The following is a 22,162-nucleotide window of genomic DNA, read 5'->3' on the forward strand; positions in this document are numbered from 1 at the left end:
ACACTTATTTTATGAATGCATGCAGCTAATGTGCAGAAAACACATTCTTAGATTCCACGCCTTTGGGTAACTACTAGCCTGATTCACAGCTTGTCAGAGCAGCCATCTAACAACAACACTGTACCAAAGTTTAACACTATTTTAACACAACGTGTCATTAAACAAATTATGACCTGGAAAGGAGCGTTATAAATTACCAATGGTAACAATGATAGGACTGCCACAAACTGCTAAGAATAACCAATATCCAAAAGTATAAAACATAATGAAACATACATAACATTACAAACATTTTGTGCACGCAAACATTTTGTGCACGCTTGAACTTCTAATTTATTTTTTTTAATGTTTATTTTTGAGAGAGCGTGCACACGCACACACACACACACACACACACACACACGTGGGCAGGGGAGGGATAGGGAGAGAAGGGGACAGAGGATCCACGGCCCAATGTGGGACCTGAACTCATGGACCCTGAGATCATGACCTGAGGTGAAGTCAGACGCTTAACTGACTGAGCCCCTTCTAACATTTTTTTCTTCTCTTTTCTTTTTTAATGTTTATTTTTGAGAGAGAGAAAGAGAGCACAAGTGAGAGTGGGGGAGCAAAGAGAGAGGGAGACACAGAACGTGAAGCAGGCTTCAGCTCTGGGCTGTCAGCACAGAGCCCGACACAGGGTTCAAAGCCACAAACCATGAGATCACGACCTGAGCCGAACTTGGAAGCTTAACCTACTGAGCCACCCACACGCCCCTATTTATTTTCAATCAGAAAGTGCTTGTGGGTCATCACTTCTGATCCACTGGCTGGTAGGTAAGTTTTATCTTATTTACATGACTGTACTACGCCCCAGTTCTTCTCACTTAAGCTCTCTCCATGTAAATACGCACAAAACGTTAGTTAAGAGTTACCCCTCTTGGTCCTCCGGCATCATTTATTTTCTTCACTAAGTGGCTTCAGGGAGAAATGAAACTTTACTGGCAGAAATGAAACTTACTGGCTAAGGATTAAAAACAGTTACATGTTCTCATCCAACTTACAAATTAGTGTTTCTAATTAAACTCCAACCTTAAAAATTTCTTTGTTTTGAATCCTTCCTGTTGAGTGGTTACCAAACTGTCCAAGTGTATGTCTCTCTTAACGCTAACAGATAATGTGCAGGCCTCTACGTCTTTATTGCTGTTCGTTAGCCGCGAGCAGTACGCTTTGACTTTTATGTCCTTGACACTATGAAATAATGCTTCTATAGTTCAGTTCTTCTTAATGTTTCTACTTTAAATAGAATGGATTATGAAACTGAGATCTAAGCATTTTTAGAAATTCTGAGCTGGGGCTATGAGTTTAGCGAGAACAGTGTCAAATGGGAAACCCAAACAACATAATTGGCACTTTGAGGTTGAGGTTGATGTGACATTCTCTGGAATATATTTTAACGCTTATGCATATTTAAATTAAAATTTTAACCTCCTGACATTCAAACCAACAAGCCGTTCACCATCCAACTATGAGGCATGTCTGAAAAATAAGATGACACACAGCAAAAAAAAAAAAAAAAAAAAAAAAATTGACTTGTCTTGAATCTCTGCTCGTGGCACAAGAGAGTTCTAAAAAGCCTAGCTGTTTGCTAACATTTTGACAGTGGATTCTGATATTAGCACAGCTTCTCTGACTGATGATACAGAAAGAAAGCGTTTCAAATTGTATATCTATAAATGAAATGGTTGCCAGCAAGAAGCAATGGGCTGGTGTGTATTTGAGTCGTGACATCCTTTTGGTTTTGTGACTTTGCCTTTTGTACAGCAAGTACTTTCTGGCTCCCCCCCCCCCCCAATATAACCTCTTGGAGGAGTGGGTGAAACAGGAATCTGCACTAGATACAGTGTACCCGCCCCAGCACATCCCACCTGTCCACAAAGGTATTACAGACTTCATCCCTTTCTGACCCCCCGTCCTGGCTTCCAAGTGGCAGGGCCCCTGCAGAGCGGTCTGTCTGCGAACATGGCCAGAGCCCGGCTGGCGGGTCAGATGCCACGGCTAGTTCTGTCCCAATGTGATCTTGTCATGACCCACTTAGGTGCCACACCACCACAGGCCTGTGCTCCTGTGCTGTGTGTGTGGCGGGGGGGTGGGGGGGGGGGAGCGGGGACCCAGCTTCAGATGAAGGTCACAGCGGGGGAAACAAAGGCGGTGTAACCGTTGAACGCTGTGCCCCATTTATAATCTCATCTGGCATTTATCACAGTGCCAGCTTTGGATTAAAATGCCACGGTGAAGATTCTCACGTTCAAGAGGCGGCACGAGTGAACATTATCGAATCTGACGGAATCTGTCCTTGCAGCGAACAGATGACATTTAAATTGGGAGGCTGCCAGAGGCCTTGGCTTCACTCCATCATTGTCAAGATTCATGGCGTTGAGGGAGTCATTTCGATTCCAAGGAACAGGAGTTATTTTGCATCCCGAGATCCAATGCTGCCACTTGAAACCAAAATACGCCAACATCCATGGCATGGAAATACAGAGGTCCCTTCTTGCCAACTGCCTCTGTGTTTATTTACTTCAAGTCCCAATAGACAATCCCGATCAGTTCTGCCACCCACGTTATAAACAGCGCAGCAAATTCATAAAGAGCCTTTCTTCAGTGAACAGAAATGATTCTGAAGTCTGATGAGACTCACGGTGTCCTGGTAAAGGGAGACGGGAAGAGGGAGAATAGGTTCTCTAATTTCAACTTGAGGAAAGTAAGGAATACAAAAGTTAAGTGGCCAACCTCCATTGATTCCAATAAATTTATTCAGGAGTAGAGCCAGAAATAAAGATCAAGTCTCCTGGCCCATGCTCTAGGCCCCACGCTGCCTCACAGCTTTCAAAATTTTCATGTTCTTGGAAAATGCTAAAACGCTCTCGCCTCCTATGATACTAGATTCAGACACACTGCCATCTACTGAGCCACCAAGGAATGGAGGGCTTTCGCCTCAGAATGCCATCGCCAGGAGGCCCATGGGCTGTGTCTCCCCACCTAGGTAGGAAGGTGGTATAAGAAGTGTATGAATTTAAAACACGTCCGCCCCCACCAAAAGATTCATATACTGACATTCTTAACATTTCTGTAACAATGCAGTGATACGCTATGTTCTTTGTACGTGGAAAGCTCTTGCAATCAGCCGTCTCTCCCCGGGTCCTTATTCTGACATATTCTTCTACGGACCTGGAGAGTCTAGAACAGTCCTTCTCGTAACATACGGCAGTTTGAGGAATGCCGTACCATTTTCCTGTTGTCTGTATTGTCTTTTGCCGGGGTCCCATGACGCGCGCTAGTCATTCTACAAGCTGCCGAGACAAGGAATGACAGCAATCAAGCTGAACACAGCCACAGTCCTGGGAGGGGAGACAATACCATAAGAATGGTGTAAAAGGGCTCGAACAATAGGGGAGCAGGGTCTTAAATACATCTTCGACATGACTGCCTTTGTCCAGAGCCAAGCTTTTCTTTCCTCAGAAATAAACTGACGCTTCTTCTTTTGCCACGTCAACCCTCTGCAGCCACTCTGCATTCCCCCTAGGATAAGAGCCACATTTTCCAGACTCCATCAACTTATGGTGAACCCAAGTTCCTTCCGTCTCATTATTAGAGCCAAGTTAAGGTTATGATGTGTGTCTCTCTCTTGTGTTTCATCATTGTACTTAGTTCACTACTGCTAAGACAGAAGATGGGTTTCAATATGTAGAATGGCTTTTGTTTTTTGATGAGAAAGATCAAATAATATTAATACTTTGATACAGAACCACCATCCCCAGGAACAACTCACACAGTGGCTGAGGCATCCACACCACCCTCATTCCCTGAATGCATTCTGTGTAAGATCTTAAGAATAATGTCTTGCCTGTGATGGTGGTTCCCAGACATCTTGGTCAAGAAATGTTAAACACAGACCCTCTGTCTCTTCTCTGGGAATATAACAGCTTACATTCCTATGAGTGTCAATGTTCTCATAAATGAATTTTGTTGATTTGTACAATTAGTTATCCTTTGAAGTTTGCAGTTTGAAACTCAATTCAAACACCATTCATTTAATTTGGAATAAATGTGTATATTTGTCCATCCAAATCTTTACAGAAGTATCTCATTTTGAGGTCATCTTGGGCAGAAATAAGCAATGGTGTTTTTTCACATTTTTTTAAATATCAAGAACTTGTCAGAAGTCACAAAAGGCGTGGGGAGTACAAGCAGGGAAATACTAAAGAATGGAAACATGAGGGAGTTTTACTGACTCAGTGCAATGAGAACATCACGGAATTTTAATTGAAATGTGTGGAGAGAGGAAACTCCAGCCCAGAAATCTGTCCAGCTGCTGTTCAGTCCTCACTGAAGGAATATTAGATGTGGAGGCCACGAGGGCAGGGGACAGTTAGAGGGAAAATGAGAAGACAGGAGATGAGAAGCAGAGAAAGGGCACAGGCGGTTGACAAGGCATTTGAGCATCTTTGCTATGAGCTCAGACAAGGAGCCAAATATCTGGAGGGTTTATCTGAACGCAACCAAACCACCAGACTTTGGAGAAGCAATAACAGAAACAGAATGTTCTTTAGCCTTGTTCTATTTAAAGTGTGTGCATCTATAACAGTCTTTCAGAAAATGATTATTTATACTTGCTTCTCTTTATAACATGGTGACCATACATCACACTGTAAGAATAGTAGTTAGATTTTGAAAATGCCTCTGAAAACTCTCTTTTCCCTGACACTAGGAAACGGAATTAGTTCAGTGGTGTCACTATTTCCTAAGTTATTTATCCTTTTTTCAATCCTTATATTCTACATAATTTGTTTTAAAACAGAATTATAACCTCTTATTTATTTTTTTTCCCAAATATTTATTTATTTTTTGAGAGAGAGAAAGTGGGCGGGGGGGGGGGGGGGGGGGGACAGGAGCAGAGAGACAGAGAGAGACAGGAACTGAAGCAGGCTCCGTGCTGTCAGCACAGAGCCCAAGGTGGGGTTGAACCCACGAACCGTGAGATCATGACCCAAGCTGAAGCCAGACACTTAACTGACTGAGCCACCTAGGCGCCCCATAGCATCTTATTTCTTAAATAAAGAGTATAAGAATGATTTCACATGAGATTTCAGATCTTCGTACTCAATTAGCCTAACTGAACTCGAGCATTATGCAATCAGCTACAGTTTCCAAGCTAGGTGAGCGAGAATAAGTATGGAGTGTGGCGTTCTGGCCAAGGTGAGAGCTCAGAGGCCAAACCAGCAAGAGTCTACACAGCACCAGAGGGTAAAGAGTGGCGAAGAAACTTCTGACAAGACGTAGAAGGCCTGTCTCCAGTTCTCTAGGAGAGGACTGATCCGTACACGTGTGTGAGAAATCTTCCTGAAGCTGAAGCGAGGGTCTCATCCTGGAAGGGTTAGGGAGAATAAGTGGAGTTCATAAAGAGCCATGAATACTGACTCCTCCCACCATCCAGAAGAGTTAGGCTATCTAGAAGATATAACAAGACTAAATGCATCTGCATACAGTAACAGAACTGCCAAATACATGAAGAAAGAACAGACCTAATTACAAGGGGAAATAGATCCACAATTATAGGTAGAGATTACAACATCATACTCTGAATAACTGATGGTAGAAGTAATGCCAAATCTACGCAGACTTCCAAAAACTGAAGAGGAGGGAAACCATCCCCATCACTCCCTGATGACAGCATTAAGCTGACAACAAAACCAGAAAGGAAGCTTTACAAGAAAAGAAAACCAGATACCAAAATTTCTCATGAATACACATGTAATAAGTAAATGGAATCCAACAATATGTAAAAGAAGCAATATCTCATTACCCAGCTGGCACTATGAAACGCAAGGCTGGTTTCATGTTCGAAAATTTACCAATACAATTTACCATATTAACGGATGAAAGAAGAAAAATCGTATGATAATCTCAATTGAAAAAAAAAAAAAAAAAACACCACATGATGAAATCAAATGTCCACGCCTGATAAAAACTCTCAGTATATGAGGAAAAGATGAGAAGTTGATTTAAAAAATATTAGAAAAAATAAGCCTATGTAAAACATCATACTTTTAGTGTTAAGAGATTGATTGCTTTGCTCCTAAGATCAGGAATCAGAAAATCTCATTACGTCCATTCAACACCGTACTGGATATTCTATCCAATACACTACAGCAAGAAAAACAAAACCCACATGCAGATTGGAAAGGAAAAAGTCAAACTCTGTTTGCAGACAGCATAATCCTTTCTGTGGAAAATTCATTAGCATCTATAGCAGCTCCCAAAAAGCTACTGGAACTAATAAGTGAGTTTAGAAAACTTGCTAGATACAAGATCAATCTAGAATAAATAAATTGTATCTCTATACACTAGCAATGAACAATCAGAAATGAAAATAGCTTTTTAAAAATAATATAAAACACAAAGCACTTATAAATAAATGTGATAAAAGATATGCAGACCCTGACACTGAAAACTACAAAGCAGTGATGACAGAAATTAAAGAAAACATAAACAAAGGGAAATAAAGTTAGTCCATGCTCATATATCAGAAGACTCAATATTGTTAAGATATTAATTCTCCACAAATTGGCCCCAAGTCAATGCGATTTTAGTTAAAACTCAGTAGGCTATTCTCTAGAAAATGGAGATAAAATTATAATTTTTCACATGGAAATTCGAGGATCTAGAGAAGTTAAAATAACCTTGGAAAAATAGTTGGATGATGACATAACCTGACTTCAATACAGATTATAAAAGCTACAGGCATCAAGACTCTGATGTTGGTGTCAAAGTAGATCAATGGAACGAATTAGCAAAAGAGATCAATGGAACAGATTAAAGAATACAAGGATTGATTTTTAGCAAAAGTGAAAAGGCAATTCAGTGCAGAAGGAATAGTCTTTTCAGAATAAAATGATGCTGAAACAGTTGGATGTCCATGTGCAAAAAACGGTGAACTTTAATCCATACTTCACACCATGTACAAAAGTTAACTCGAAATGGATCACAGATCTAGGTATCACCTTGAAACGGTTTAAATTCCTAGAGGAAAACAGAAGATAGTCTTTGCTATATCGAATTAAGAAGGATTTCTTACATAAAAAACTAAGAGCACAAACATATCCAAGGAAAAAAAGTGATAAACCCCATATTAAAATTAAGTACATCTGCTCATCAAAAGACACTGTTAAGGGAAAGAAAAGGAAAGCCCAGGTCAGAGGAAAGTATCTGCAAAAAATACAGGTGGCAAAGAATTTACAGCTGGAAAACAGAAGGAACTTGTAAAATAAGAAACAAAAACCACACTCAATCTTCGGCAGAAGTTTAGAACAGACTCTTCACAAAACACGGATGGAGGAGTCCACTCCTTCCACCCCCACAAAGAGCTCACAGGAGCACCGGGGTGAGGTGGGAACCCCCTACCAGTGAAGCCTCTTGCCCTTCCCAACCTCCAGGAATGTGAGAAAAAAATTTCTGTTGTGTAAGAAAAAATAAAGTATGTGGACGCTATATAAGCACAGGAAAATATGCTCAAATGATTAGTCGTTAGGGAAATGCAAACTGCAACAAGGCATCTGTCCACACACCCACTGGGATGTTTAAAATTGAAAGAAAAAGGGGGGTGGGGCTCCACCAAATGTGGTGAGGGATGTGGAATCATCCATTTCACTTGTAAGCATTCACGCAAGATAAATGAAAGATTACGTCCACAGAAAAGGGTGTTCATGGCAATGTTATATATGATGGACCAAACCCGAAACAACCCAAATTTCCATCAGTAAACCAGTGAATGAACAAATTTAGTAAAAATAAACTACTGCTCAGCAATAAAAATAATAAACCAACGATACACAAAATAACACAATGAATCTCAAACAAACCACGTTGAGGGAAGGAAGCAAGTAAAAAATGATTATCTATTACTACGATTACGTTTCCATGAAAACCTAAAGAATCCAAACTAATGTACAGTGATAGAAAGTGGGTCAGAGGTTACTGTAGAACAGGCACACGTGTGGGGTGTACAGGAAGGAGAGATTGTAAGGAAGTCTGGGGGGGTTGGTGATGGATAGAGTCAATATCCTGATTGTGGTGATGGTCTCATGAGTATATAAATACGTCTAAACTTATAAAACTGTACACTCCATATATATACTCGATTGTAGGTCAATTATACCTTAAAAGTAAAAAGCAAAGCAATGAGTAACGGAGATAAATTGCCTGGGCTGGTTTAAAATTTTAGAAAGAAAATGCCCCAATTATTCCCTTTCTGGCATCCCTGTATTGGACAGTGTCAGTTTATACTTCCTTCCATTAGAGGTAAAGCCTCCAGACTGTGGAATATTATTCTTCACTGAAAAGAAATGGGCTGTCAAGCCATGAAAAGACATGAAGGAACCTTAAACACATATTCCCAAGTGAAATGAGCCAGCATGAAACAGCGACACGCTGTGTGACTCCAGCCACGTGGCACTGTGGAAAAGGTGAAACTAGGAAGATGGTAAAAAGTTAAGTGGAGCCAGGAATTATGGCAGGGGGACCGGGACAGAAGGCTGACAGACCACAAAGGGCTTGTCTACTGAATTGACTTCCCAAGAGAACAGTCCTTTATTTTCCTGACAAAGGTACTATTAAGCTGGTGGGTAGTGTTTCTGGAAGTTCAGAAATGAAAGAAAAGAGTAGACTGAGCATTAAAGACATGTAATGGTTTTGGATACAGAAGAAATCTCACAGTAGGAATTCCAGAGCTGGTGTGGTAGCTCATTCACAGCACAACTAATCTTCAATTTTGCTTTTGCTCTCTTCCATTCTTAACTTTGAAGTTCGAGCTGGTGTGCTGTCTTGGTAAGGCACTTCTGTCTTGTGTTCAGGTGCACCTGGTATCCTCAAACTCTCTAGGCAGTAAACATGCCATCTTCCATTGGGATGAGAAGACGCAGGGAGTCAGAAGTTTTGAGGGTATAGATATTTTACATATGTATTTAGGACCTAATATTTTTTTCACATGAAATTCCACAGACTCTGGTTGACTAAGTGGCTTCTTAAGGAAACTCCTTGAAAATGAAACCTAAGAGGTTTGGAGGGCAAGATAAGGTAGTTCTTCAATGTATGCAAAGATTTTGTTCTCTATATTTTAAAAACAAACTTTGAAAATGGCAAGACTTGGGCCTCTAAAATAATGTCTAGGTCCCAGAATCTTAGCGCCTCTCCAGAAATGAACCTAGAATCTTAACACACTGCTTTGGGCAGTTTCAGATAGAAGGTGGAACCCAAAAAAATACTTTTTGATAAATCAGTGCATTCTTAGAATTTTGTTTTGTTGTAATTATACAGAGAGAGGAGTTACCGATAATTGCTGTATCTCCAACCAAGATCAGTACCGCCCAGAGAATGCTAACAGGTAGTATACACTGGCTGAGATGAATCCTCAGCTCCTCAGTTTTGGGTTGTAACTGTCAAACTGCTTACTCAGAGATAAAAGGATTATTTTACAAATACTTTAATAAAAATGACTACGATATTTCACAGTTTCAAACAAACCGAATGCCATTGGAATTAAAATATCCTTTTATAGTCACTTATAGATTAAAAATATTTCCGACGATAGAGTGGGCCTTTAAATACTCACTGACAAGAAATGAGGTTTTAGTACTGAAATTTTATTATTATTTTAGAATTCTAATTGAAATTATTTTGCTTTCCCTAGATTAAAAAACATGCTGTTGAATGATTTTTTTTTTTACTACACTTTGGGAATGGAATTAGTTTCATGGTTTTCCCAAAATTTACCCACAGAAGCATACTGAAAGAATGAACGATCTTTCCCTGAAACCTCAAGAGATAACCAATGTGTAACCAAGCCTTTCATGTGAGCGTTCTACTTTCTACTTTCAGGAAGAAAAGGAAACCTAACAGAATTAATGAACGAAATGTTCCAAAGAACAAACTATATGTCTAAGTTGACACGACGTCTGGCAAAACTGAGGTACACGAGCACACGTGATGTGGGCTACCTGCTGGAGTTCACCTCTGTGATCCATGTCCCTGATGCTGTGGCTACGTGACCCTCACTAAATCAGACCCTGAGGAGACCCTATCAGGCCACACCACTCACAGAGGCATCATTCAGTGAAGGAAAAAAATGCCTGAGGGCTCCAGATGCTCCCTGAATGTGGGCTGCTGGCTAGAGCTCCAGAATATTTGCAGACCAACTTTATGGACTACCTATGGGAACAGGGTCAAATGAAAATAATACTAAACACCCTTCCATTTCTGGCATATGGCGCCTCTAGAAATCTGCGAGTCAAGCTCAGTGGAGGTAGCCGTACACAGATCGGGACCAGCCCTCCTGTCCCGAATACCCCACCGCATGACAGAGGGGTGAGTGGTCACTTTTCCAACCTCTGGGCTCAGAAATGAGACTAGGGCTACATACGTGTCCTCCGGGTACCGACGTGGCAAGAATTCGTGGGCAGGTGTCACTTGCACAGAAGAGAACTTAACGTGCCTTTTCATTATCGACCAGCATTGCTATCGCAGCCAACTGCACCACCTGCATATGAATTAGCCACTGCCACATTATTAGAGCTTCTGCTCCCACAAAATTGTCCCTGACATCATTTACTGGCATCCTCCATGCCCTTAGGGAGAACAACTAATTTTAATGTTAGCCCAGGCTAAAAATTAATTATGAAAGCAAATAAATTCTGCAAAGACAACAAGCCAATCCCGCATCCCTAAAGCAAATATCACCCTGGTAGCCCCCTCCACTGTGCCTGCTGGCAGTACTCAACTAATGGATTTAGCCAGTCACTGTTGACTCTTCCTGCGAATGTGGGCTAGGTACTTTTGCAAGCACGGATTCCTTCATACGTGTACCGAGCACCTGATGAAGGACTAGCCGCTAGATAAGGCGCTGGGAAGAAAGGGAAGAAAGGCACGGCTCCTTGCCTCCGAGTATAATTTCACGTGGGCAGGATGCCCGGAGGGAAGGGGTAAGCTATAGTACAGACTTACAGCGTGGTCTGGGAAGATATGAAGGAGAGCCCCATGGCAGTTCACACTAGAGGTCAGCGGAGGGGTCTCCAAAATGCACACTACTGGAACGTGCCAGGTTATAGACCTCTGACCTAACCCAAAAGTGAAGCGTGCATGGATGCCGAAGAGGAGTAGCTATCGGACTAGACTTGTGTTAGAATGACTCTAACGCAGCATGAGGACACGCAAGACCGGGGGCAAGAATCCCTGTAAGGAGTGTGCTGAAACCGAGTGGGTGAGTTACTTTAAGGTCCTGGGGAAAGGAGCCGCGGAAGGAGAGCAGGGTGCATTAAAAAAGGGTCGGGGGGCAAATTAACCTTACGGTACCCATTTTCCCCTATCACACTGGAGCACGAGAGTGGTTTTTAGTTACTATCTTGGCTGAAGGATGAAGTAGTTCCAGAGTCTATGACTTTGTCTTCCCCAGTGTGGCAGTTTTTATTCCAAAGCCTAAGGCATCAGATTCTACCAAATGCTAAGCATTTTTTAAATTTTTTTTTTAAATTTATTTATTATTGAGAGACAAAGAGAGAGCATGAACAGGGCAGGGGCAGAGAGAGAGAGAGAGGGAGGCAGGCTCCAGGCTCTGAGCTGTCAGCACAGAGCCCAATGTGGGGCTTTAACTCACAAACCACGAGATCATGACCTGAGCCGAAGTCGGACACTTAACCGACTGAGCCACCTGGGCGTCCCAACTGCTAAGTATTTTAATTACACATTTAGGAAACTGAAAAATGGCTCCTGGATGAACCCACACAGCCAAGAGATCCACCATAAGCTACAACTTTGTCAAGACTCTCTATATCATCTGGCCCCAAAGGACCAGACCCTGGCAGGGAGCCATGATGATACTTTGAAAGGGACTCCAGGGATCAGCGTCAGTTCAGGTAGGTGTCCCAGGGCCCCTGAAATGCTAGGGAAGTGAGAAAGAGACTCAAGTTAGCAAAGTGAGAAAGGGACCCCCACTTCTTACTGAGGCAGCTGCCCTCAGCCTCCCCTCATCAATCTTTGCCTTCTTCTTTGAGAAGAGCTGAGTGGCACCCTTGCACATGTCCCGTTTCGCCCTCAAGGATGCCACGTACAAAACCCTTTGTCCATCAGATCTCTTGGCTTCCACTTCAACTTGTTAGCTAATAGGATCACTGTAGCCTATTAGAGTTAGTATTTAACCCCAGCGCCTATCCAGTGTTGAGGGAGGTCCTCTCATCCCTGTTATTATCAGCTAGCTGCATTTTATAACAGTCTTTCTGAGAGCCAGGCTTACAGAGTAAAATCACCATAAAGTTCCAGCATTTCTGGGGTCCCTGTCATGATAACCTTTGGAAGCAGCATGTCCTTTGCACCTTTCCATAGAACATGATTACGTGGTTGACCTGGCATACATACCGTGTCCCATCCCAGATGCCCACTTTCAAGAGCACTTTGGTTTCCTTTTCTCCTTTGTGTTAAATCCTACATCCCAGGAGAGCATTTCCAAGTGAATAAACTCATTCCCCTCCTATTGTATATTCTTGCCTCTTGATTTAGCACCCTCAGAATACAGTCCTGCTCCTACTCCTCCAGGACCTCCTGGAATAGAACATCCATTTCTTGCAGCTCTCAGGGGCTCTAAAACCACCCAGGTTATGCAACAAGTTAACCCTGGTTACAGGAGTGGTGGCCACGATGGAAGGTGGGATCCCGCACACCTGATTCGGAGCCGTCTTCCAACATAAGAGATGGGGAACAAGGCATGTCGGCTCTGGAGGGAGGTGCTACTTTTGTGAACTCAGAGGGATTCTGGGAAGACAGAAAGTCACATGCATCCACACTGCTGTCTTCATCCAGTGTGTCAAAGCCCGTGTTCGTTTTTTTCAGCCAGGGAAAATGACCTTGACATAATAGGACAGCCTTGGTAAGCACTGAATTGTCTTTGAGGCTGGCCTCTCTGTTAAGTTGCTGACTTGGTCCTCAGCTTTCTCTTCCTCTCACTGCAGGAGAGGCTTTCACATCGGGCTTTCAGTTTCCCAGGACTCCCCCCTGCATTACCTTTCTGTGGGACCTCAATGGCATTTGCCAAGAGCCAGACACGCATGTCAGTCTTACAGCCGCCATTTCCTGTGGCGCTGCCTTCCCTACCCACACTACACCTCTTAGTTCACCAGCAGTGAAACGGTTGGCAAGGGGGCCACCACCTTCTGGGAGGTCTACCTGTACTCCAACCTGCAGCACTGGGACTCTTACTGTCAGGTGGCTGCTAGAGGATCCAACTTCAAAGCACAACTTCAAAAATTATGTATCTTCTTACCCACTTTCTTCAACTCCTCCCAGCCCACAAACGCAATTTATAGGTAATGAATATTATGATATTGGCCTGCCGAAACCTTGACCAACATGGCAGGTGGCATTAAGTGAGAATTTCCCAAGGGTTACCCCCTAGCAGGTTCAAATTGTAGAGACTTTACATACCTGCCTCGAGCCGACCTGAGCTGCCCCAGGATGGTAATGATTTAGAGCACACGGATCTCTACAGGTGGGGCAGACCCTGAAGGAGGCCACAAATGATGACTCTCCTCACCTCACCCCTACAGCAGGATGCAAAGTCCTTTGTCTTTTTTTTTTTTTTAAGATTTTATTTGTGGGTTATCTCTACACCCAACGTGGGGCTCAAACTCACAACCCCGAGAGGAAGAGTCACACGCTCTACCTACTGAGCTGGCCAAGCACCCCCAGACCCAAACTCCTTTGAAAGAGAATTCTCCCTACACACTTCCAGGTCTAGACGTTGCATCAGCCTTTTCAAAAACACAACTTTTAGTTTTAATTTTCTCTATTGTTTCTTTCACTGACTTCTGTTCTTATTTCTGTTCTTCTCTATTGATTTACTCGTATTTAATTTGCTGTTCCTTTTCTACCTTCTTGAGAGGAACACATAAATCACAATATTAAGGTTTCTATTTTTGTCCATTAGAAGTATTTACACTTATAAACTTCCCATTACTCGCAGATTTAACTAAATCCCACAGGTTTAAAACTTAATATTGTCGACTCATGGGTTATTGTAAATGTTTATTGCTTACTCTGAAAGTACTTGAATTTTTTAAGTAATCTTTTCATATTGCCTTCTTGCATGATTTTCCTCTAAGAAAAGTACATACTCTGAAGAACTTCAATCCTATGAAACGTAGTGATTTTTTTCTGATCCAGCATATCGTCTACTTTGAAAACTGTTTTATGTATACTTACTCTTCAGTTGTTTGATGCAATCTTTTACTTATTTCACTTATGTCAATGGTTACGAATGTTATATTTTTCATCCTTAATGATTTATTTCCTACATGTCCTAATATTTACATAGGCTCCAATGATTCTATCTTTTCCATGTTTTCTCTTCCTTTTGTTAGATTTGCCTTCTGTACTTTGAGTCTGTGTTATTAGACTATTTTGGTCTATGTTACTGCATGAGCAGCATACAAATTTAGAATTATTGTAACTTTCTGATGAATGGAAAATTTTATTTTGATGAAATGTCAACCTTTTCAATAGTTTTTGTCCTTAGTCCAAGTTGTATATAAATTTATTAAGCTACATCAGACTTCTACAGGACATAACTTACTGTCTATAACCTATCAAAGTAGTTGAGATTTTTCCAACTCGAAATTTTTTGTCTTTAGTTTTGAATACATATATCTATATGTAATATAATTACTGATATATTCAGTTTTAAATCTACCATGTTAAAGTGTCCCACTTAGGTGTCCTACTTATCCTATTTGTTCTTTGTTCCTTTTAAATCCCCTCTTATTTAAAAATTTTTTTGGGGTGCCTGGGTGGCTCAGTCGGTTAAGCATCTGACTTCAGCTCAGGTCATGATCTCACGGTGAGTTCTAGCCCCGCTTTGGGTTCTGTGCTGGCAGCTCAGAGCCTGGAACCTGTTTCAGATTCTGTGTCTCCCTCTCTCTCTGCCCCTCTCTGCTCATGCTCTGTCTCTCTCTGTCTCAAAAATAAATTAAAAAAAAAAACATCAAAAAAGATTTAAAAAAATTTTTTTTCGGTTTAGTAATTTATTTTGAAAAAGAGGGAGAGAGAGTGAGCACACATGTGCAAGCAGGTAAGGGGCAGAGAGGGAGAGACTCCCAAGCAGGTTCCACTCTGTCAGCACAGAGCCCGACATGGGGCTTGATCCCACAAACCATAAGACTGTGACGTGAGCTGAAATCAAGATTTGGACACTTAACCAACTGAGCCACTCAGGCGGCCCTCTTATTTAGGATTTTTAAACCGTTCACTTTATTTTCTTCTATGACTTTTTGCTTAATTATTTTAGTGGCTAACCTAAATGTAACTATAGGTATCCTTGACTTATTAGATCTTATTTCAAACGAATACTTTCCCTACTGCCTTGACAACACAAGGAACTCACAACCTGAACTCTATTTCCTGGCTCTGTGCACTTATTTTCCTTTATGTGATTTCTCTACATTTTTTAAACCCCACAACATATTATTATTGTTTTAAACAGTGAATATTCTTTTCTTTTTACCTCGATGATAACATCTTTTCATAGTTCTTTTAGTGTGGTCACCCCAAGATGAATCTCTGTTCTTTGTTTATAAAGGACTTTATTTTCTTTATTCTCTGAAGGAATATAATTCTAAAGTGGGACTTATTTTATTCTCAAGTGTTTTAGGATAACATCTCTTTGTCTTGTACTGTTTCTGATAAAAACTTTGCTGTCTTATTATTTCACCCTTGAAGGAAACAGGACTTTTTATATGGTCCGCACAAGTGTGTGTGTGTGTGTGTGTGTGTGTGTGTGTGTGCGCGCGTCTTGTGTGTTATTTGAGGTATTTTAAAAGCTATGTGAATGTTGCTTCCTTCAATTCTCTGTTGCCTGTCTTCGAAGACTGTAATGACACAAATTTCCAGACTTTTCACTACGTTGTATCTGGCTCTTACAATCTTTTCTTTTTCATCTTTTGTATTCTTTGGACTTCAATCTAGGAATTTCTTGCTGAATCAACTTCTAGTTCACTAATCCTTGGTTTTATTGTGCCTAAATTACTATTTTAACTTTTATCACTGTCTTAATTTGTTACTATATATGTTTTTAGAATTTATATTATTTAAGTAGATTGCAGCTCTCTGGGTAAATTCTCCATTTTTTTCTCTACTACTCAAACCCATTAATCATAGTTATATTGAAGTTTTGTGCCTGGTAATTACAATAATCAAATCTCTTACAGGTGTTTTACTATTGTCTTTTTTTTTTTTTTTTTTTTTTTGTTTTTTTTTTTTTTTTTTTTTTTTTTTCTTTTTCTTTTTTGGTCATTTTGTTCTTTTTCCTTCTTTGAATACTTTTTTTTTTTTTTTTTAACTTGGCTTTGGAGATAACAATCACTAGAGTGATAGTGAATAATATGATCTTCCAGCAAAAAGAATTTAGCATAATTGTCACGAGCCACTGGTGGGTGACCAGATCACCTTGATGTGGTGCAGGCTTTGTTAGCCCTATTCAGTTGCACGTTGTCTTTACGTTTCAACGTGGTACTTAGGTTTTTATGGTGCAGCTCTTACTGCCGACGTAGCCCTTTGAGATCTCAACTGAGGTGTTTTCCTGAGTCTCCATGGTGTGTGTGGTGTGTGTGTGGTATATGTGCATGTGTATGTGTGTGGCGTGTGTGCAGTGTGTGTGCATGCGTGTGTGGGTGGCACAGGCCGCAGACAAAGCTGCCGGCACAATGTGAGGCTCGTGTCTCTGCAGTGCACTCTCTTCGAGGACCATTTCCTCTCGTGTTTTGGCTGCCTCGGTTTCCCGGAATGCGTTCTCCCCATCACAACAAGACTGACAGGACTCTACGACTGACAGTCTCCTTCGCTTTCATCCCCATCGCTGAGATTCACCGATGAACGTGGGGGGAAACAGAGGCACACGTGGGGTTCACCCTGATGCAACTTCCTCTGCTCTTCGGTCTCATCTCCGCAGAACTCGGCTGCTGTGATCGTTGCCAAACGAATTCCAACAGTTGCCATGTTTTGTTTTCGTTTTCTATCCAGATCTGACATTTCCTTCCTTCTGGAGGATTTTTTGATACTAGCTACTCCCTCCCAAATAGAAGCCAAAGTCCCAACTGTGGTTCTAAAGATACAAACCATAATAGTGTTTGCTTCCGATTTAATTCAAGTCTAGACATATTTGCCAATTTTGTTTTGTTATCAAAATTCCAAACTTCAGAGACACTCTGAGAAATGCTAAAACCTCCCATATTTTGTCTTGTGGCTCCGGCCACATAGCAGAGCAATTTGTCACACGCACGACCTCTCTGAAGAGAGAGCCTTGGCCCAATGAGGGAAGGTTAGCAGGAAGCGACAGGCAGAAACACAGTAACTTCGGCAAAACACTGGAACGATCCCTGCGTGGGCTGTGACACGAGGGACAGCCTTCCTACACCCCATGTGGGCTTTAGGGTCCCCCACAGAGCCCACTGCCCACGCGTGGCACTTACACGTGTACATCAAGTTCACGACGTGCAGTGATTTGAGACGAGAAAAGGGAACAGATGTGCCCGGCAAGGCGCAAGTATGGACGCTCTTTCATTTCTTACACAATTCCCTCATACTCACTGCCCTTTAAGTCTCTACATTGTTCTTTACCGCAAGAGAAAACAGAAGGTCTTTCTTTGCTTTCAGTGTTTAATTTTAATGGTGGAGTTTTTCACCATTGCCATCCTGAAGAAAGCTCTGGGAGAGTCTGGTACCACACCGACTAGAGCCTGGAGACCTTAGGCAGGGACCTGAGAGAAAGAGGAGGGGAGGGGAGGGGAGGGGAGGGGAGGGGAGGGGAGGGGAGGAGGAGAGGAAGGACCTGGAGAGTTCTAAGGGCAGGTCATGAGACCATGTCCTGCCACGAAAAGGGCCTTAAGGGCCAAGGCAAGCATGCAGGGGCTTAAGTTAGACAACTTCCTCTCTGGACAACTCCAAAACACACAGGCACACTTTCCCTAAAAGGAAGCAAAGGTAACGTCAGAGGGCAACCACTGCACTGAACAGGGAGAAGACCACAGAAACCAGGCAGAGAGACTGCACAGACACAGAGACAGCCGAAGGCAGGCTGTGTGCAGAAGCTTAGGAGCGTTACTCCCAAGAGGGCCACCGGTACTGGGACGGGGCCTCCCCACCGGGCTCTGTGCAGGCCGTGGGGGCAAAAGGTGTGCAAGGGGTCAGGCCGAGTGTCAGCGGTCACCCTGGCATCCCTACCGTACCCTACACCCTGACATCCTGGAGCTCTCCACCGGGCATCCACACGCCGTGCCAACACGTCTGTGACACAGGTAGACAGGAGTAATTTTGTGCCGGCGCGCTCCTGCCAAGGACAACAAGACCCCCCACCTCACCACCATGCATCTCCCTCCCTTATCTCCTACCTGCCTTCCTCCTCCTCCTCCTCCTAGCCTTCTCTCCTTTTTATGATCCTCCTTCTGCCTCTTGTAGACCCACTTTTCAAAACCGCCAGCCGCAAAAGGAAGGGGCAGGAGCAAAAAGCATTACCCTAGGGAGGGCGCCAGAGAAGCAGGACAGAGGGAAAATGAGACCGTGTGTCAGCCCCTCACCCTCTGCCAGGACTGCCTCAGCTACTACCGAAAACATTTTCACAGAGCTTTCTGGGAAACCTCCAGCCACAGGAACCTCACTACCTCACAGTCCACTTACTCTGTTCATGGTCAGCTGGAACCATGAGAAGAGCTTCTTCTCATGAGCTGTGTCCTGACTCGTGTTTTCTGACGGGGCAGAGGACCTTTCTGCCCGTAACTGGTTGTTCTCGTCTTTCCATTGGTCATATACTTCCCAGACTAGCATTTTTCTCGTTTTCAGTGGAACCAACAGTCATGGCTGTTGAGAGACCCATGGCTTTGTGGTTCTTCGAGAGGCTGAGGGGATGTAAGCCCACTGAGAAACATGGAATCCTTTTGTCTCAACTGACAAGTGTGGACAGCACTCAACTACACTCATTCCAGAAAACAGAGGCTGAGCCTTTGTAACTGACTCTGGGCTTTTCCAGAATTGCTGGCAGTTTTCACAGAGTTTTCAGGACAGCACAACACTGTCTCTGTTTCTCCCCCACTTGAAAAGCTATGAAACACTCAAGAGATCAAATGGACAGATGAATATAGAAAACATCGGAAGACAGTGATTGTTTATCCAGAATGAAGTGCCATCGTTGCATTAATTTTCCCAACTCAAGAGTCTGAGAGAAGACAGGTTCTAATTTTCTCAGGGCTTCTGGTGCCCCATGATGTACGGTCAAATCCTCGGCAGGCGGTTCCCTTGATCCACAGGCACGACACCTTTGTTGAAACATAGCTTTGACCACCCCATTACTGTGTGACTTCGGGCAAACGATGACTCACGACATTCAATGTCCCATCTATGAAACAGCGCTAAGCACGAATAAGTAAAATACATAGATATTATGAGATACTATTACATGTGAACTATTTTCCCCCACTAGACTGTGAGCTTCCTGAGGGAAGTAACTGGTATTACTGTTCTGTGTGTCTCAGAGGGTGAGGAATCCTAAGACACAGACGTCAGCAGTCACTCCAAGTCTGTTGGGACAAAAACAAGCAACACTAACTGCAATACCTCCTTTCGCTCCCTATGATTCTGTAGGTAAACAAGTTCCTGTAACCAGAACATAAGCTCGTTAGGGCCAAATATTAGCACAAGGCTTGAAACATTTTTAATGTTTTAACAAGATCAGCAATCACTTTACATTAAGGTATCAGAATTTTTATTTAAAAATACATCATTTTCAGCATGCCCAGGTGGCTCAGTCAGTTAAGTGTCCGACTCAGGGTTTTGGCTCCATTCATCATCTCAGATTCTGTGAGTTCGAACTCACAGGTCAGGCTCTGCGTGGACAGTGTGGAACCTGCGTGGGATTCTCTCTCCTCTCTCTGCCCCTCCCCCACTCACTCTCTCTCTGCTTCTCAAAACAGATAAACATTTAACAAAAATAAATTAAAAATAAAAATAATTTTGTTAATGACATAAAAAGATATAACTTTAAGTAGACCCTCCCCAACACTTGCACAATACTACCTTCGAGGAATAGTATATTAAGGAAAAGAGTGACTACTCAGTATTTATTTGCTAAACAAATGGAAATGCATCCTAGTAGCTTCAAAATAAAGAAAACATACAAATACCTCCTGTAATTTTTTATGATCTCTAATCATTTTTAAGGTTTATTCCTAATTTCTGGAACTCAAATTAAGAAAAACAATTGGAATGGATGTGTCACGCTAGCTGACTAATATGTTCTGAGGACCATCACATTTGGGGGACATTGCAATCTGACAAAGTTCTTGGACGTGGCAACCGCAAGAATCTTGATGACTGTACAGAAAGAGCTTGGTGAGTTAGTCATCATTAAGATAATTACAATGCTGCGGAGGCGAATGGACCGTCGCCCTGCATCTTTCTGAAACAAAGTGCTGGAAATATAAACACAGAACATGCCTCTTTGAATCTTCACTACAGAGCTGGCTGAGCTCTCAAACGGCGCTCAGTAAGCACAGAGAAAGCACTCTGGGTCAGCTCTTTGCAGCCTGATAAAATGACCCTTTGTCAACAAAACGTCTGTCCCCCAACACCTAGAGTCCTGCCGATTCTGCTTCCGAGGAAGGCTTGAGAAATACGGAGAACCGCTCACAATAGAGCCTTGTGGGCTGTAACCTGCCGACGTCTGTGACTGGGATTAAATGGGTGACCCCCTGCCCATTTGCAAGGAGAAAATACTTTCGGAGAGAGGATGCATCCGAATAGGAACTTCCTGGAAGAATCCAGGGTAGCCCCCAGCGTGGGAAAGAGGCACGAGGCAGCAGGAGGAGCAGAAGGCCTTGGACGAGAAAGCTGTTGCTGGGACAGGAAAACAGGGAATGTGACGGCGAAGCTAAGGGAAGTGAAACGGGAGAAGCAGGCGGGGCTGAAGTTCGGGAGCACCGTGGAGGCCGGCCCGCAGGCGGGACACTGCTGATGGGGCAGTGAGGACACCCTGCAGTAGGACGCCGGACGTGGCCAAAAGGGAGCCTGCGGCCACTACAACCGAAGCCGCCTCCGGGTCTCTGCGGGGCTGCACAGGTGGATTTTCTGAGCAGGGCACTACGACTTTCGACTTTCGGATGAGGATCGCTTTGAAAAATTCGGAGGCTGAAGAGGGCGTCTTAGAGCCCTCTGTCCTCTTCGCCCGCGAATAAGGGAGAAGCGGCCGTGCACACGGACACGTTGCGGCTAAAAGAGGGCTGACGGCTGCAACTCCGCGAGGGCTGCTCGCGCCTGCGCTCAGCTGCCAGAGGCTGGGGACCTGCCCCCGCCCACAGGCGCCAGCTGTAGCAGGAGGCGCCCCGACCGACCAGCCGATGGCCCCCCGACCTGAGCAGGCAGCCCGGCCGGGCACCCGTCCTTCACGTGCCAATTCAGGCGGGACGCGTGGTCTGCGCAGGTGCGTCGGCGGGCACGCCCCTCCCCCCTTCCGCGCGCTCACCGGCTGTGCTCCCCGTCGCTGCCGCCTTCCTCCTTTCCCCAGGGGCGCGTCCTCCTCTGCGGGGACGGGGCTGTGCCGTCCCCCACACGTATGCGTCCTGGAAGACGCACTCCGGGATCCCGACCCGTCGGCTCCCACGGGCGAGCCACGCATCAACAGGCCGGGTGTGAGCGGACAAACGGACAGCTGTCGGGCATCCTGTCCCGTGCGCACGCTTCGGTTTCAAGGCAGGTGTGCTTAAACCGGACGACTGGGCGAGGACCCCCGAGGGCGTGGGCGTGACCCACGGGGGTGTGGGGGGGGAAGGTTCAATCGAGGGAGGGCACCGAGCAGCACCCAGGGCCACGCGGTACAGACGTTCACTTACACGTTACAACCCCCACAAAGCGTTTCCTCCACGCATCACCTGAGGACGAGGGTTTGGGTTTTACCGTAAGGAATTCTGACCGCTTGATGACATGAAGGCTCGTGTCCAGACTACGTATCCTCTCTTGAACAGAACTGAAAAAAACAGTGTGGCCGCCGCTTCGCTATCACAAAACGCCACCTGCCGGGAGCGCTGGCATAGCCCCCAACCCC

General features: G+C 43.8%; 1 long non-coding RNA gene across 3 annotated transcripts in view; it reads right to left on the reverse strand.

Moving 5' to 3' along the window:
• The window catches only part of LOC125910604 (uncharacterized), a 430,115-nt gene that overhangs the window by 391,343 nt on the left and 16,610 nt on the right, over positions 1-22,162 (reverse strand). The window contains exons 3-4 of one of the 3 annotated variants that reach the window (XR_007454102.1): positions 3,268-3,380; positions 2,192-2,686 (exon numbers count right to left, since the gene is read on the reverse strand). The exons of the other annotated variants lie outside the window; for them this stretch is intronic. This is a non-coding gene — a long non-coding RNA (uncharacterized LOC125910604). Of the gene's footprint in view, positions 1-2,191; positions 2,687-3,267; positions 3,381-22,162 lie in introns of those variants that run through there. 3 annotated transcript variants of the gene reach the window in all.

Source organism: Panthera uncia, chromosome D1, assembly GCF_023721935.1.
Source record: "Panthera uncia isolate 11264 chromosome D1, Puncia_PCG_1.0, whole genome shotgun sequence".
Lineage (NCBI taxonomy): Eukaryota > Metazoa > Chordata > Mammalia > Carnivora > Felidae > Panthera > Panthera uncia.